At 37.0% G+C, this 18,570-nt stretch overlaps 1 long non-coding RNA gene across 1 annotated transcript in view; it reads left to right on the top strand.

The window, feature by feature from the left end:
* Positions 1-233: 233 nt before the first annotated feature.
* LOC112656074 (uncharacterized) overlaps positions 234-18,570 on the top strand; it is a 42,376-nt gene continuing 24,039 nt past the window's right edge. Inside the window, exon 1 of the long non-coding RNA XR_003134082.2 lies at positions 234-372. This is a non-coding gene — a long non-coding RNA (uncharacterized LOC112656074). The remainder of the gene's footprint in view (positions 373-18,570) is intronic.

Consider the following 18,570-nt stretch of genomic DNA (forward strand, 5'->3'; position numbering starts at 1 on the left):
AAATGGGCAATCAGACATTAAAAGCACTAAGATTTCGGTTGCCATTAATTAAAAAAAAAGATGTGAGATCTAAACTGTGTAGAAAGCAAAGAAGATTTAGATCAATAGAGAGGAAGATCTTTGCCTATCATGCATTTGGGGTATGTGGAACAACAAAAAATCTGAGAATACTTACATCAAGGGAGCAAATATGTTGGTTGAAGCAGTGACATCATAGAAGAAAATAGTTGACAGTGAGCCCCGGGGAACTTGGAATGTTTGTTGGGGTCAGTGAAGAAAGACCTTGAACACCCAGAATGATTTAAGGTATCAGAATGAAGGGTCATGGATCAGATTTGGAAGAAATTGATGATATGGAAGAAAAACTAAAAGGTAAGATAATAAAGAATGATAATCTCTCATGGCTTCCTGACCAATGAGTGTCACTCTTCAAGATGCATTTTCGTGTGGCAGATGCATCCTAAGTGAGTTTACTCACAAGGGCTGTCATTGTAATCGGACCATTCAAAGCCAGTTTTTTTTTTGTTTGTTTGTTTTGAGTGGGGGAGTAAATATAATGAAATGGTCAATTGCTGAGTGTGTGAATTTTGTATACTCTACTGATATCTGAAACACCAAAATCAGAGGTTCCACTTAAAAAATGAAAATGCAAAGGTATTCAAGAAGGGTTATCAGCTCAGACATATCTGTCACTTATACTTCAGTGTGAATGCTTTCTCTAAAACTCCCCAAAGAGTAAGAGAAGACACCATGAAAAGAGAAGTCATGGGGCAAACACAAAAAGAGATGCCGCACATTAATGTCAGCTTAATCTTCTACTGATTCCACGTGGGTAAAGACATGAGACATGATGCTAGTGTGGGAGAATGAAATGTTGGAGACTGTCTACTGGTCCCAGTCATACTACCTCAATATTGTCTAAAGCCAGCCGATTACCAGTCCCCAAACTGCCTTGTTGGACGAAATTGCTTTTCCTATTTTAACAAATATGTAATGGGATAATCAGTTGAGTGATTTCAGCATTAAACTACTCAGCTGCCTGCTCTCTAAAATGGAGGTCCTGGAGAATTGCCAGAAGGAAGAACGATTTTCATTTTATTACTATATTTTCTCTTTCATTTAGTCCTCTTGATCTGGGAAGGCCTGCCAATTCTTTTCAGTTCCCTGATCTAAATGTCACTTTTAGGGCAGTCTGGGTGGCTCAGCAGTTTAGCGCTACCTTCAGCCCAGGGCCTGCTCCTGGGGACTGGGGATCGAGTCCCACATCAGGCTCCCTGCATGGAGCCTGCTTCTCCCTCTGCCTGTGTCTCTGCCTCTCTCTCTCTCTGTCTCTCATGAATAAATAAATAAAATATTTTAAAAAAATAAATGTCATTTTTAGGGTATATATCTTGAGGGTCTACTGGATATTCTGAATATAGTTTGGAATTCTATTTAAAGATTTAACTTGCTTTTCACCAGGAAAGCTAGGCATCTTGTTTTAAATGTGCTTTCCTTGGAGAGAATAAATAGAGGATGATGTGTGAGTTTTGAAACTTCCTGACTAAAGATATTTGAAATATTCATTTTTGAAATATCATTGTTATCTGAAAACATAAAACGGCCACTAAAGTGTTAAAGTACAAGGATTTCAATAATTAATTCAAAAATACAGGTCTTAGTCAAGGTCTGGAATGATTTATGTGACTATTTAAAAAAATTACACATGGTTTTATTTTGTTAGTTCCTGGTTGTTATGAATTTGATTTTGCCCATGTTTGGTCAAGTTGATAAGTTTCTAAGAATTCTTCGACATTCCAGGCTTATTGTTTGTTAGGGGTTTGCCAAGTCACTGAGCACATAAGGCTGCTCATGGCAAAGTGTCTGCTTCAATATTTAGCATCAGATTCTCAAGTGGACCAGAAGGACCAGCTGGAGAACACAAGATACTTGGCAGATATTTCAATCAGAATTATAAGTTATATGTGAAAACAAATATAAAAGCTTGACCAGATATAGGATGGTCAGCAATGAGGTCATTAAACTGATATAGGTGTGATATAAGTAAGGCCCGAGTGAAACACTGTATTAGATTTCTATGGCCATAATCATGCATCATAAAAAAAAAAAAGGTGGTTTTGTTTTTGTTTTTGTTTTTTTAGCTTATAGGCCTGTGGATCAATAATTTAGCTGTGGCTCAGCGGGGCTATTCTCCTGGTTTTGACTGGACTTATTCATATATCCAGCTATTAGCTGGATTGACGGACACACTGGGGTGCCACAAATCTGTTATCCTCCAGGAGGCTTGCCTGGGCAGTTTCTCATGGCAAAAGGGCAGGAGTGAGAATGAGGACAAGTCAAGTCACGTGGCCTCCTAAGGTCAAGGCTCAAACTAGTACACTATTCACTTCTATTACATTTTATTCGCCCAAATAAGTCACAAAGCTAGCCCAGATTCAAGGAATGAGGACATAGACTTCTTATGGGAGAGGTTGCAAAGAGGTGACAATTGGACCATGAATGCGATAAATCCACCACAAAGCCCTGAACCCTAAGGACTGAATACTCTATCTCTAAGCTTCTATGTAGTTACAAATCAGTCTAGGTAATTCTTAAACTAGGATGATCCAGGCCACAGACATGAAGTTTGATTGAGGGTTGTTCTCCATGCAGAGTGATACGCAAGCACCTCTTTTAGATGTACAGTGGTGACTTACAATAAACAGAAAGAATGAGAGATTTACACATGTGTTATCATGAATATGAGCATGCTGTGAACTGGATATTTGTGCTCCCCCCAAATTCTAAAGCAGAAATTGGTTCTCAGAGAGTGGGGTGCTGCTGTAACAGATATCTGAAAATGTGGATGTAGCTTTGGAACTGGGCAATGGGTAGAGGCTAGTAGAGTTTTGAGGTATCTGCTAGAAAAAACCTGCATTGCCTTGGTCAGACCATTGAGGGTGATTCTGGAAAGAGCTCAGAAAGAAAAGAGGAAAGCTGTAAAGGAAGCCTCAGTCTCCTTAAAGGACACCTGATTAATCCAGAAGAGAATGCTGGTAGAAAAACAGATATCTTGATGAGATCTCAGAAAGAACTGAGAAACATCTTATTGGAAAGTAGAGGAAGAGCCATTTTCATTATAAAGCGGCAAAGAATTTGGCTGAATTTATTCATGTCCTAGTGTCTTGTGGAAGGTGGAACTTGTGAGTGATGAAATTAGATATTTAGCACTGGAGCTGTTTCTAGGCAAAATGTTACATCAGAGGCCTGGATACTCTTGACAATGAAACAAGAGAAGAGAGAAATGATTCGCAGATGGAATAGTTTACCAAAAGGATAGTAGAATTTAAAGATTTGGAGAATTCTCAGCTTATCCTATTGTAAAGAAGGAGAAAGCCTGCTGTACTAAAGGGTGTGGTCAAATAACTATATGATAAAGAGATTAGTAAACCACATCCATAGAAAACAGAAGCTAAAGGGGCACCTGGGTGGCTCATGTCCAACTCTTGGTTTCAGCTCTGGTTATGGTCACATAAGATGTGCCTATCAGGGGGTCTCCTGGAGATTCTCTTCCTATTCTTCTCCTTTCGCCCCTGCCCCTGCACTCTCTCATTCTCTAAAATAAATAAATCTTAAAAAAAAAAAGAAAGAAAACAGAAGCTATTATTCAGGGCTATTGAAGAATGCAAAGAAGGGGCCATTGGTGCATGTGGGACCTCAGCACACACTGCCCACTAAACATTGCTGGCTCCACTCCAGTGCCCCAGGTATGGCTCTGGCAGGCCAGGTGGCCTCTCCCAACAGCAGGCCTTGGCGGTGTCCCTACTGCCATCTCTTCAGGTTTGCCTGCTAGGCTGCCTTCATCTAGATTTCAAGGGATGCAACTCAGATCAGAGCCACTGGGCACCTGACACTACCCCATAAGAATTGTGGGTATGGGGCCCCAGCCTAGGGGGAAGGTCCAACCTGCGAGCCAAGGTGAGAACTCCAGCCTAGCTGTGGAGACAGGGCTGCCCTGAGCCTCATGGGTCAACTCCTGCTCTCCAAAACCACAAGAGCAGGACTCCTGCCCTGGTGGGTCAAAGAGCATAGTTCTTGAGCCTAAAGTGTCTTGGAACTTCCCCAGTCAGATTTGGTACTTGCTTGATAACATCACTCCTTTCTTATTTTCTAAGTCGCCCTTTTGGAATGGAACTGTCTGTCCTACACCTGTTCTACCATTGTGTTTTGAAAGCATATTACTTGTTTGATTTCACAGGTTTACTGCTAAAGAGCAATTTACCCCAGGATGAATTATATTTTAAGTCTTAAACTGTATCTGATTTAGATGATATTTTGGACTTTGGGCTTAGACTTTAGAGTTGATGCTGGAATGAGTTATAATTTTGGGGACTATTGCAATGGAATGAATATATTATGCATTCAAGAGGGACATGAATTTGGGGGGGGGGCAGGGGTAGATGCTATGCATGAATATTTGTGTCCTCCCCAATTCATATGTTGAAATCTAACCCCCAGTGTCATGGTGTAAAGATGTGAGGCTTTTGGGAGGTGATTCAGTCATGAGGGTGGAACTGTCCTGAGTGGGATTAGTGCTCTTATAAAAGACAACTTAGAAAGCTCTCTTTCCTCTTGACCATGTGAGGTCAAGCAAAAAGATGACCATCTATGAATCAGGAAGCTGGTGCTCACTAGACACTGAATCTGCTGATGTCTTGATTTTGGATCCCCACACTTGAGAACTATGAAAAGTGAATGTTTGTTGGTTATGAGCCACGTGGTCTGTGGTATTTTTGTTAAAGCAGCCCAAACTAAGAGAGAATAATAAGATATTTATTAAGAATGTTAAAAATCAAGTATAATGAAGATATACTGATCATTACAAATGGTCTTGTTAAAAGGGAAAAAGAATAAAAAATTGAACTTTCAGGGAAAGTCATAGACCAGTGGTCAGAAATGCCTTATGTCCTTCATTGTATTGGTAAAGATGATCAATAATCATAATTTTCAAAAAGTCTTTTTTGGGATTGTAATGGCAGTACATTTGAGAGATTAGTTTTTCAAAAAATGTTTATTGGGTAGCTTTTACGTACTAAGCAGTGCTAGGGACAGAATTTATGAAGTTGAATGAGGTGACAGGGAAGCAATCAACAGTGACAGGAATTAATGAAGTGTTGGATATTTCCAGGCAATTGCTGTTTTCCCCTCTTCTTCACTTCTCTTAACATGTAATTTCTCCCTATTAGAGCACCCAGCCTCCCTCACTATGGTGTTTTGGAGGGCAGAAGGTGGTGATCAGTGTGGTGATCATAAATCTACCAATTGTGTGGTGATCATAAAGCACTACCTGAAATAAATATCATTATACATCCCAGAAGATCCTTTCCGCTAAAAGTCCATGTATATTTACATTTCAAGTAAATAAGTCTATAGAGCCAAGAAGGTGACCTGGAAGTGAATCCATCAACCTGCTATTTATTTATCTGATCTTGCTGGTTGCTATTCCTCTTACTGGCTCATCTATATTCCTACTAGATTTATGTAAAGGATCAAGAACCTATCTATGTGGATGGCTTATTTTAGCCATGCAAGTTTTCAGTTCTTCTTTATATCCTATTGTCTTATGCTGATTTTATATCAGTTTATGAAGTTACTTGGTGCAGTCCTCTTTGAACACAGAAAGCTGTTGTCTCTAGTAGGTATTTCATTTCTAATATTATATGTAAACAATCTTTATTTTTGGCTTTTTAAACAGTGCTATTACAAATTGCAGCTTGTATTTCTGATGCATTTCCCCAAATAAATCTTTGAAAATAAATCAGTGTGCTATTTCCCAAGCTTACATCATACAACCCTGACATTTGAATTATTGCAAAAATGTGTCTTGGAAATATTTCCAGTGTCTTTTTAGTCAAAGTTTCATAACCTAATCCCTACATGGTCAATTGCTAACTTCTTTGCATTGTTTCCTGTTTATAATTCTACAAAAAATATTTTAAGATTCTTGGTCTGCTCTCTTATAGCAAATGAGAGAAAGAAGTAAACATGCTTTAACACATAAAGATACAGGGATGTAAATATGCTACTGATTATTGTGTGCCTGAGGATCTTTCCTTTTCTCTTCAGGGTCTTTTGGAAAATCAGTGGACACCAGATAGCACCAAACAGACCTTTTCTATTCCCCTTTTTCATACTACATTTTTGCAGTTTTTCCTCTTAAGCATTAAATTTTCTATCTAGAACTTCTATTTTTTTAATACTATAAGTTTTTATCTAAATTCAAGTTAGTTGACATGTAGTATAATATTAGTTTCAGGAGTAGAATTTAGTGATTCATCATTTACATATAGTACCCAGTGCTCATCACAAGTGCCCTCCTTAATACTCACCACCCATTTAGCCCATCCCCCACCCACCTCCCTTCCAGCAACCCTCAACTTTTTCTCTATCATTAAGAGTCTCTTCTGGTTTGCCTCCCTATCTTTTTTTTTTTCCCCTTTCCCTTACGTTCATCTGTTTTGTTGCTTAAATTCCACATATGAGTGAAATCATGTGGTATTTGTCTTTCCCTGACTTATTTTGCTTAGCATAATACACTCTAGCTCCATCCATGTCATTGCAAATGGCAAGATTTCATTCATTTTTGATGGCTGAGTAATATCCCACCATATCACATCTTCTTTATCCATTTATCAGTTGTTGGACCTCTGGGTTCCTTCCATAATTTGGCTATTGTGGACATTCCTGGTATAAACATTGAGGTGACTGTGTCCCTTCAAATCAGTATTTTTGTAACCTTTGGGTAAATACCTAGTAGTGCAATTGCTGGGTTTAAGGTAGTTCTCTTTAACTCTTTAAACAATCTCCAAACTCTTTCCCAGAGTGGCTGTACCAGTTTGCTTTCCCACTAACAGTGTAAGAAGGTTCCCAGGAGCTTCTAATTCTCCTTGTCATCACATCTATAATTAGTATAATTTGGGAATCTTGGGTTTTGCTCTCTTTTGATTCTATTCCATATTTTGCTCTGCTTACCTTTCTTAATCAAGATCTTTAGTGCTGACATTTTATTCTGATTTACTTTCTTATGTCCAGTCTTTTTCTGTTGTCACTGCAAATGTTTTCTCATCCATTCTCTTTGGTATTTCTTTATAGAATCATCATAGCATTCATTTGAAATATGAAGTAACTATTTTTTTAAATTTATTTATGATAGTCACACACACACACACACACACACACACAGAGAGAGAGGCAGAGACATAGGCAGTGAAGTAACTATTAATCCTCATTTTAGGTGCTATATATAAAAAGGACCAAGGACAAGGTCTTGGGTGGTGTCACAGTCCATGACAGGCCCAGGATGGAGTTTAGAGTTCAAGTCCCACTCTTAGTCTGTGGCTGTCCCATTTAGTCTATAGTTTCCTTTTCTATAAAAGAGTGAGTCATTACATTTTGACTCCCAACTCTATTTTACCTTTATATAAATTCAGAACAGTAACCTTCAACCACATATTTAGTAAAATATTAAAACAGTTTTCAGGGCTTCTATTTTAAATATTTTACCACATGATACTCCTCCAAAGAAAGCAAAAGAAGCTCAAGTATGCTGGTTCAGGTCTGCTTGACTCAGCAAATTTCTGCAAATTAGATGATGTACAGAACCTTAGAGTATCTTTTTTAAGAAATAGCATATATTAACTGATTATTAGTCCTCAGACACCCAGTCTTCCTAGGAACCAAACTGCTCCCAATTTGTTGGATTTTATTCTTTCAGTAATCAAGAATGTCCTCTTTTTTTGTCTCTTAGAATCCTCTGATGCTGAAGAAATCTTGAAGGGTTATCATTGGATTTCAATGGAATTAGAAGCTTACTGATTTGTTCATAAAGCCTCAGACAGGTTTAAAAATAGCCTACACTTGGTTAGCCAAACTACATCAAGGAAAGGGCATATGGTTATATCAGTTAGTGTGTTTTGTGAACAGCATTCATGTATAAATAGCTTTCATTTAACAGGAGGTTATAATTTCTATACATGCAGATACATCCTGAACCAGGCACATTTTGAGCATTATGCTTCCCCTCTTGGAGAATATAATGTCACATGAAACCACAGGAACAAAATAGAATTGACTTATAATTTTAGGGAGCTAATTCCTTAATATATTCCTGATGTTTGATTTCCAGTAAGTCATTAAGTTGTCCTGGATAGAATATGATTACTGTTCACCTGTATTTGGGGGGGTTGACTTCCTTATTTTAGCCAAAAAATGTGATTATCCCTTTTCTCTTGAGACATTTCAAGAAAGATACCATTGTAAGTATAAGGGAGAATGATTTTCAAACTAAGTTTTGCTCTTGATTTGAGTATAATCAAACTAACCAATGATTTATTTGAGGTAGTAGAATTTGCCATTGAGAAAGTGGTCCTGCCTTATTACTGCAAAAAAACCCAGGTGGTTGGTTTCTCCCACTCCACAGCACCTTTGGCACTACAGGTCCTTTTCTCCTTTTCCAAGGCATTGCAGCTCCATCACACCTAATATGTTTCAAGTACAAAAGTTAAATGTGTTTACAAATCTAGCTAATGTTCTAAAATTATGTGTGTGTGTTATTGTGTGCACATGTGTAAACTACTCATTGACTAATTTTCCTGTAATCTTGGCACAGATCTTCTAAGTAACAAAATCACACATTCTAGATAATTCTGTGGTACCACGTTTCTGGCATAGATGAATAACTGTCCGCTTTTGAAGAGGACAGACCTGGATTTAAATCCCATTTCCAGCACTTAAAAATTAGGTATTTTTAGGCAAATGATGGTTAATTTTCTGTGTTAACTTCACTGGGTCATAAGGTACTTATATATTTGATCAAATACTGTTCTGGATACTTCTGTGAGAAAAAGTTTGAATGAGTTTGACATTTACATCAGTAGACTGAGTAAAGCAGATTGCCATCTCTAATCTGGGTGGGACTCATCAAATCAGTTGAAGACCTGAATAACCAAAAAAGCTGACTTTCCCCTAATAAGAGGAAATTCCTACTGCTTGATTGTCTTAAGGCTGTGACATTGTTTTTTTTTTTTTTTTTTTCTTTCTGTCTTCAGACCTGAACTGAAACATTGGCTTTTCTTGGGTCTTGAGCCTGCAGGCCTTTGGACCAGAATTATGCTCTAGGTTCTTAGGTTCTTCTTGTGAGTCTCCAGGTGGTTGACTGCAGATCTTGGAACTTGTCAACTTCCATAGTCATGTGAAGTAAATTCTTTATAATAAACCTCTTTCCATACATTCAAATATATATTTATATTATATATATTTAAATATTATATAATGTATAATTATATATATATATATTCTGTTTCTCTGGAGAACTCTGATTCATGTGGCAGGCTACCCAATCTTTTGCAGCCGTGATTTTGTTACATATGAAAGAAGGATAATATTACCCATTTTATGAGGTTATTGTAAGGTTAATGAGATCAGGATGGCAAAGTACCTTGCACAAAGTAAGTATTTATTAAACAGTAACTGTATTATTATAATGATTAGTTTTCACAGCACAGAACTTTTCTTAAGGCCCTATTCTTGAAGGAAACAGTTGTAGCTTGTCCAGTTTTTTTCTTCTTTCAATCTTTCCTTCCAACTGCAGAGAGATAAAGCTTCCTGCAGTTAACTTCCTTTTGAATTCTGGCAGAGTACTGTTCATATCCTGTTGTCACCTCTTTCAAAATTCCTGGCCAAAAAAAAAATTTCTGGCCAAAAATTTTTCTTACGAAATTCTTTAATTCAGCAAAGCAGCTAATGATCCATTCATTGGTAATATTCTTGATTCCCGTTTTCTGTCTCCCCAGGCTCCAATTTGTTTTGAACCTACCACTCAGGATTAAGGCACCTGGCCTGACCTGTATGTAACAGTCATTTCTTGGGTCTGGACAGCAGACATTCCCATGGAAATTTGGGCCTTTCTGATTTGGGGCCAGGATCTAGATGTGATTGGAAGATATAGGTTGGGTGAGAGATTTTAGGTCAGATGTGTCATGTCAAATACTCAAAGTAGAGGGATGTGCTCTATAAGTCCCTCTAAGGTATGCTCTTTTTCTTCTTAATTTTAACTTCTCTCGTCTCTCTGATTACCCCTTCCTTATTACACACACACACACACACACACACACACACACACACGGAATGCTACAGTGAGAAGAGTTCGCGCTTCTATCAAGGTAGGAAGACAGGGAAAAAAGAAACACACACAGACACTATTATCTATTCTTCTACCTTTCTCTGGCTTGACTTTGTATGTGTGTGCAGCCATACTGTGCTTATAAGGTGTGACTGGGCAAGCACTCAACCTCTCCACTTTCGTTTCCTCAACTATAAGGTGGTTCAAGTAATACCTACTCCTGGGACTGTGGGGAAGTGAAATAATACAATATATACAAAATGTCTTGTATTTTGACTACTACAGAGTAAGTGTACCATGAATTACAATTATTGCTATTATGTGATTTAGATAGAATGCCCTATGAGTGCCATGGTGAGGAGACAGAGGGAGATTACGCCAGAGAGATGCGGGGCAATACAAACTTGTCAAATTAATGTGGGTAAAAACTATAGTTGAAGTAGACGATACTTTCATACATCAAAAATGTGTGTTTTGCCATCACTTTCTCTCCATGTATATATCTATATCAATTTAAAGAGCAGACCAAGGTTAAAGATTGGGCTGTATGGCCAAACACAGGCAGTAGGCAAGAAGAAGTACTAGAAATGATTTGTAGGAATCCAGTACGGCTAAGAGGGAGCAGAGTGAACTATAGTCCAGGTATGGCAAGACCGGATTAAACCGTGGGCAAAGCCCTGAAGGATGACAGGCTGGCAAGCTTGCAAATTGTCACAGCCAAGTGTGAGGAGATATCTCACTGTGGTTTGATTTGCATTTCCCTGATGATTAGTGATGTAGTGCACTTTTTCTTTTGGTAGTGAACCTTTTTATAAAGTACTAAACGGGTGTTAGTAGCCATTTGTATATCTTCTTTGGAAAAAGAATGTTAGTTCCCTTGCCCAATTTTTAAATTTTAAACAATTATTTAATTAATTAATATTATTATTTTGTTTTGGAGTTGTATGAGTTTCTTATATATTTTGGATATTACCCCCCTATCAGATATATTATAATTGTAATTATTTTCTCCCATTCTGTTGGTTCTTTTTTCATTTGGTGATTGTTTCTTCTGCTGTGAAGAGACTTTTAGTTTGATGCAGTCCCTTTTGTTGATTTTTGCTTTTATTGCTTGTGTTTCTGGCATTATATTAAAAAAAAAAAACACATTGCCAATACCAATGTCCAGGAGCACTTTCCCTATGGTTTCTTCAAGGAGTTTTATGGTTTCAGGTCTTATGCTTAAGTCTTGAATCCTTTTTGAGTGAACTTTGTGAGTGATGTGAAATAGAGATCTAATTTCATTTTTATGCATGTGTTTATCCATTTTTTTCCGACATCATTTATTGAAGAGACCATCCTTTCCCCACTGAGTATTCTTGGCTCCCATGTCAAATAAGTTTTTGACATGCAGTGTTTATTTCTGGACTCCTCGTTCTTTTCCTTTGGCCTCTGTGTTTGTTTTTATGCCAGTACTATACTGTTTTGACTACTATGGCTTTGAAATTAGGAAGTGTGATGTTTCCAGCTTTCTTCTTCTTTCTCAGAATTGTGGGGAGATGTTAGTCAAAGGGTACAAATTTGCAGTTAGTAGATGAATAAATTCTGGATTGTGATTATAGTTAACAACACTATATTACATACTTCAAAGTTGCTAAGAGACTAGATTCTAAATGTTCTTACCACAAAAAAGAAATGAAAATTATATGAAATGATGATGCTAGCTAATGTTTCACTGGTAATTATACATATTGCAATATATGTGTTTGAAATCAACATGTTGTACACCTTAACCTACTTAATGCTCTATGCCAATTATAGCTCAATAAAAAGAAAAATTGTCACAGCAAGAGCACAATGGACCATGGGTGCTCAAGCATTGACTACTTGTCCTTTTCCTTGATGGCAGCACCCATATAGCCAGGGTGGAGATGGTTGACTGTTATGTGAGGGGACCAACCAGGTTTTCTGGATCACACAACTAGCCAGATAATTAGAATTTGATACCAGCACTTTCAAACACCAACTGCTCTGCAGAGCAAGCTTTTTACCACATCCCACATTCCTATAGCACACACTTTCTAAGGAATCTTCAGGAAAGAGGATATACTTGAGCTAACTTTTGAATAGCATTCCCAGCAGAGGGCTCTAAATTGGAGAGCACAGCATGTTTAGAGAAGTTAGAGCAGAAGGTGTCTGAGTGTAGGCATAAAGTGGGCATGATCATGGAAAAGGAGCTTTGAAAAGAGTGCAACTTAAAGCTAATAAATAGAAGTGTTACTCTGGAGTACTGGAGTTATTAAGGAGATCATTAGAATATGTTAAGCAGAATCACATGATGAGATTTGTGTTTGAATGAGTAACGAATGAATTGGAAGAGAATTAAGCCAGAAATTAGTAGATCAATTAGGAAATATTTCAAGAAATGGTAAGAAATGGTAACAAATCCAATTTAGGAAATATTTGTAATGGAGCAAAGACGAACAAGGGATCGCTTTGACAGATATTAAGGACAGTCAGTGTAGAGTAAGTGAGTGAGAGGGAAGAGTCATTAAATGAGATTACATGGGAGGAGAAGTATCTTCTTCTGCTACCAAAAGTTCAGCAGTTGGCTTGAGACACTGCTGTATCAGGAGAGTTTTGGCAGATAATGTGCACCTTAGAACTTAGCCTGTTTTATAGATTTCTAGAAGAAATTCAGTTCTTGGTCTTTCTACTCTGTGAAGTAGAGGGATACCATCAGATCATACTAAATAGGGTTACAAAGGCAAATACACCTTTGCACTCGAATTATACAGTTTCTGAGTCACTGCCAGATATAGAGAGAGTTGAACTCTAAAGCTATATTTTGTTCAAATTCATTGTTTTACAATAGATCATTTTTTAATATTGAAGATGAGAGCTTCGTTTAAAAATATCATGCTAATCAAATACACAGACCATTCTATTGTACTGTGGTATGCCTATAGGCACCTATTCAGTTAACATGCTCTATACATATTCTTTAAGAAAACAGCTCCATCTGCTGTGATATACCCAGGAAAACTAATTATTTTTGTAAGTGTTGAAATGAATATATACTTAGCTTTATCTTAGTATGTGTTTGTGATTAAATGTTATTGAGCATTAAGAAATAAAACCCTTTATAACCCTTTTTCTTAAATATAATGCAGCATGATATCGAACTTAATACCCTAATTGCACACTAACAAGAGATGCTTTTACAATTACTTCAATGTTTGCAAGGTTATGACTCACAAACAAATTACTTTCATGGCTGGGTTGCGTTTATACAAGACAAGGTGTGAATTTTAAAAATGGATCAACAAGATGGGACAGATTTAGGTGTGGACATATTTACGTAACATGTTTAAATATGGGAGAAGAGAAGCAGAAAAACAAATACCTCTTTTGGCATGTTCAGTACTTAAAGAAGAATTTGTGCACTATTGTATTAAAAAACATTTATGAAGATTGAATGAAAATTGGCATCAGGCAGGATTCTGGTAAAAAGGTCTTTAGTTAGAGTAAACTAAAGGCTAGTGACACCTTAAAGCCTTAAGATAATATGGAATCACGCCACTTGCAAATCCTTCATTTGCAACGGATGGAATGCAAACTCATTCCAAATGGCAGGCCACTCAACAGTGGCAAATGAAATTAAACCCATAATGATAGTATGAGTTTGTAAAAAAAAAAAAAAAAAAAGAAATAGACAATTCAAGAAATTAAAATGGGATATTATTATTGTTTCACATCTAGTAATGCACCTTATTCATAGGTGATGCTCTAGCTCATTCTAATTGTCATTTATACTTTTCATTTTATGATGATTTCCTATTTTGCAAATGTAACCCTGTTATTGTTATGCATTTTACCCACATCTGACTTCTGTATTCCTCAGATAGATTGTAAGGGCAGATACTATGTCTAAGGCACTTCTTACATACAATAGGCTCTCTTAAGGGTTGACAAGGTCTTAGATAATTCTTCCAGAACACTTAACAAGGGTCAAAAACCTGAGTCTTTTCTGTGGTTCTGAAACCATACCAAATGTCTTTTAATCAACTCTGCCCACGGGTAAGGCCAGTGTGCTCAAATGCAATCTCTGAGCAAGTTCAGAATTGTGCAGTGACTAGAATGCTATGCATTACCATTTATATTACAGCTAAATTGGTCTTATTAAGAGATTAGCTATAGGACAAAAGATAACTCCCAGAAGCTTAAGAGTTCTCTTTTAAAATGTATCTCAAAGGAGGAACCTAGAAAAAAATTATCATCTGCTAATAAAATATTTAATTGGGGGGTTACATAACAAAGGAGCCAGGACATACTATATGGATGTGTATCTTAGTAAATATTTCTAACTCTGTGTGTGTGTGCATTTCTTATGCAATATATATTATTATTATTATGCCTATATTTAATTCTAGTATTCTTACATGGGCAAAATCAACTAGATGCCTACACTATATTTCACTTTTTTTAAGATTTTTTAAAATATATTTGAGAGAGAGAGAAACAAGTGGGGGGAAGAATAGAGGGAGAGAATCTTTCAAGCAGACTCCCGGCTGAGTGCAGAGCTCATTATGGCGCTCCATCCCATGACCCATGAGATCATGACCTGGGCCAAAACCAAAAGTTGGATGCTCAACCGACTGAGCCCCTAGGCATCCCACATCATATTTTACTCTTTTTGAGATTTCTGTTACTAATAATTAGAGAATGATTTAAAATTATCATGGCTCAAATCTTGATCCAGAATTTCCGGGATTCCAACTCCATCAGTAGGTGATTAGTGGCATCTTCTAGGGAGCTTTTATAGAAAACAACTTCTTTTTCCCCAGAAATACTTAGCAAAGGATTGTGATACAAATGCTCTTCCCCTGGGATTACTGGCATCCTCTGAACTCCCTGTCATTCTTGTGGGGTTCTCAGAGACAATGATCCTTACTTCCTCCTTTGGCTTAGAGTTGTTTCTCTCAGCATTTCTAGAGCACACAGCTAATATCAGTGCTCTCAGGCACAGATTCACAAGCTTCTTTCAAGGACTAATTCCACAGAAAACTTTCTAGGAATCCTTGGAGATTGCCTCCAGAGTATAAATTTTCCTGATGACTGCAGGATATTATCCAAATGATCTCTCAAATGCTCTTCACAGGTGCTGCATTGCAAAGCTAAGTAAACCAGGAGTGTCTAGAAGCTGTACCAAAATCTGTGAGATATTATGAACATCACCTTCTTTATCTCCCATTTCCACATACTCAATCCGATTCGTTCCACCTACACAGCAGTCTCTTTGATCTCTTCATCCCAAGCATCTTCACCATAGCTGAGCTACCTCTACGTGGATCTTGTAAAAACCTCCTCTTTAATTTTCCCACGTGTACTACTGATCCCCTCAGATCAGTCTTCATACAATAATCAAAATATCTTTATAATAGTACACATTTATTTTATTGTTTTTCTAATTAAAACACTTTCAAGGACTTCTAATTGCTCTTTAGATCCAAAATCCTTAATGTGGTCTATAAAGCTCTATGGGATCTGAGACCAGCCACCTCAATAGCTTCATTTCTCTTTCTCTCTCTCTTTTAGATTTTATTTATTTATTCATGAGACACACAGAGAGAGGGGCAGAGACAGGCAGAGGGAGAAGCAGGCTCCCTATGTGGAGCCTGATGTGGGACTCGATCCCAGGACCCTGGGATCACAACCTGAGCCAAAAGCAGATGCTCAATCACTGAGCCACCCAGGTGCCCCAACAGCTTTATCTCTTGCAATGCTCTCTCTTGAGCTGTGATCTCTGGTCATCTTCCCATATTGTCCTCTTGTCTGCCTCAGGATCCTCACACATGCTCTTCCCTGTTTGGAAAATACTTTTCTGCACTCTTCCATCCACTCCTTTATCCAGCTATTCCTACTAATCCTTCACAATTTAACTTAAATGTCCTTAATTCAGGTAGTCCTTCACTGACCTCAGTTCACATCTTTTGAATAGGTAGAGTCACCAATTGTTTACGTTCAGCATAATATATGTCATTAACCAGCCATCACTGACATTAACTGTTTTATATTTATATTCTCCTTTAGACTTTAAACTTCAAATAAGCATGGACTATATCTTGATCTTGTTTACAATGTTTATAACACCATTTTCTCTATGCTTACCTTGGAGTATTACATCCAGTAGGTGTTCCATAAAAATCTATCACTTGCTAGGTGTCCCTGGAAGTACCTGTTTAGCCTTTAGTTCAATAAAATAAACTTGAACAATAACACTAATAAAATTCTGATTATAGTATTAAGACTTGGGGCACATGAACAATTCTAATTTTTTTTTTGGTATGGGTAAAATTGTTCACATTAATAACTTGCTTCTGGAAAATTATGTCTTTTCCTTTTAATCGCATATGATACCTGAACAATATATAGATGGATAATTGGTTAATTCTTAATAAATGCTTAAAGGGCTTTCCACTGCCCTAATGCTTTGTTTTCTTCAGTATATGTGGGGATGTAGAGCAAAAATAAAACATTACTTGATTGTTTTCTTGGTTTAATTTTGACCTCTGTTATAAGGGAAAAGAGGGAAACTGGGTGGAGAAAATTCAGAGGAGACAAACCATGAGAGACTCCTAACTCTAGGAAACAAAGGGATGCAGAAGGCAAAGAGGGTGGGGAGGATGGACAACTGGGTGATGGGCATTAAGGAGGGCTCTTGATGGAATGAGCACTGGGTGTTATACTACACTTTGGCAAATTGAATTTAAATAAAAAATTAAAAAAATAATTTTGACCTCTGAAGTTAAAAATTATAGGTCCAAAACCATGTTTTTGGTCTTATATATGGCTAAAGTTTTACCTATTTAATAATGGTGATCTTTTTGTAATCTCTTTTTGGATTTGGATTATGAGTTTTAAAACTTTGTCATATAGTCTGAAATGGTGTCTATAAATGATGAAAGAAAAACCACAGGAGTCACATCTGCTCCTGCACTTGACTCAAGTCATACTTACCACTTGTATTGATTGTACTGATTGCAAGATGTACTTGGACTTGTACTCAAGACTGGATTTTTACAGTTACTGCTAATTAGATTTCTCTCATGTTTCTTTTTGAACTATATGTTATAAGAGAAACTCAGAAATATATCTTATTTCTCTTTTCTTTATATCCTCTTTCAAAGATTTTCTTCATATCATCTTTCAAAGATTTCAAATGAACAAAGTTAATAATGAGAGTAATTTATATATTATCACATGTTTACTAATTCAGAATGAAATAAAGATGAACACATCCTGTGATTTTTTTATTCTGGATTTCATTTTATTTTCAGCATCTCAACATATGGATGTTGAAATCTGTGCTTGGGTATAGATTTAGTGCTTCTTTTTGAAAAAAATGTGATTGTTGGGTAAAGTCTGACAATGATTTATTTCTCTGGTTTATTTTTTTAAAGATTTTATTTTTTTATTCATGAGAGACACAGAGAGAGAGAGGCAGAAAAATAGGCAGAGGTAGAAGCAGGCTCCATGCGGGGAGCCCAGTGTGGGACTTGATCCTGGGACTTCAGGATCATGCCCTGGGCCAAAGGCAGGCACTAAACCGCTGAGCCATGCAGGGATCCCTATTTCTCTGGTTTAAACCTAAGAAGTTTCCTCCAGTTACTTATTTTATTTTTTTAATTTAGTTAATTAACTTATATATAAATATGTTCTCATTGCAAAAGATGTAAATAAGACAGATAAAACAAAAGTCATTTTTGGTAGCTTCATCTACCTCCTATCACTTGCTTTCTCAGCATTGACCATGAGTAGATATTTGATATATGCTTTTGCTAAACTTTAAGACACATTTCATACATATATGTACATGCAAAACAAAAGAAATAGTCAATTTTTAAAACATGAACAATATTATATGTATTGAAATGTAATGTTCTCTTTATAGAATCTCTGGGAGTTCATTGAATGTCTTCACACCCTATAAATTACTGCTTACTTTTCTACAGTTTGACCATTCAATGGTTGATGGACATTTATGTTTGCTTCGTACAGTCGTGTTACACAGAAAACCTTGTTCATGCCTTTTGCCTTTCATGAAGATATCGGCCTATTATTGGGTAGAAGGAAATCTGTGTGTGTGTGTGTGTGTGTGTGTGTGTGTGTGTGTGATGTTTTATTTTATTAATACAGACAAAAGCCATCCATATTGTCCCTAACAATTTACATTTTCATCCAGAGTTTATAAGAATATCTATCTTGGGGTGCCTGGGTGGCTCAGTGTTTGAGTATCTGCCTTCAGCCCAGGTCGTCATGATCCTGGGGTCCTGGGATTGAGTTCTGCATCAGGCTTCCCACAAGGAGTCTGCTTCTCCCTCTGTCTATGTCTCTGCCTCTCTTTCTGTGTGTCTCTCATGAGTAAATAA

Source organism: Canis lupus, chromosome 22 (assembly GCF_003254725.2).
Source record: "Canis lupus dingo isolate Sandy chromosome 22, ASM325472v2, whole genome shotgun sequence".
Taxonomy (NCBI): domain Eukaryota; kingdom Metazoa; phylum Chordata; class Mammalia; order Carnivora; family Canidae; genus Canis; species Canis lupus.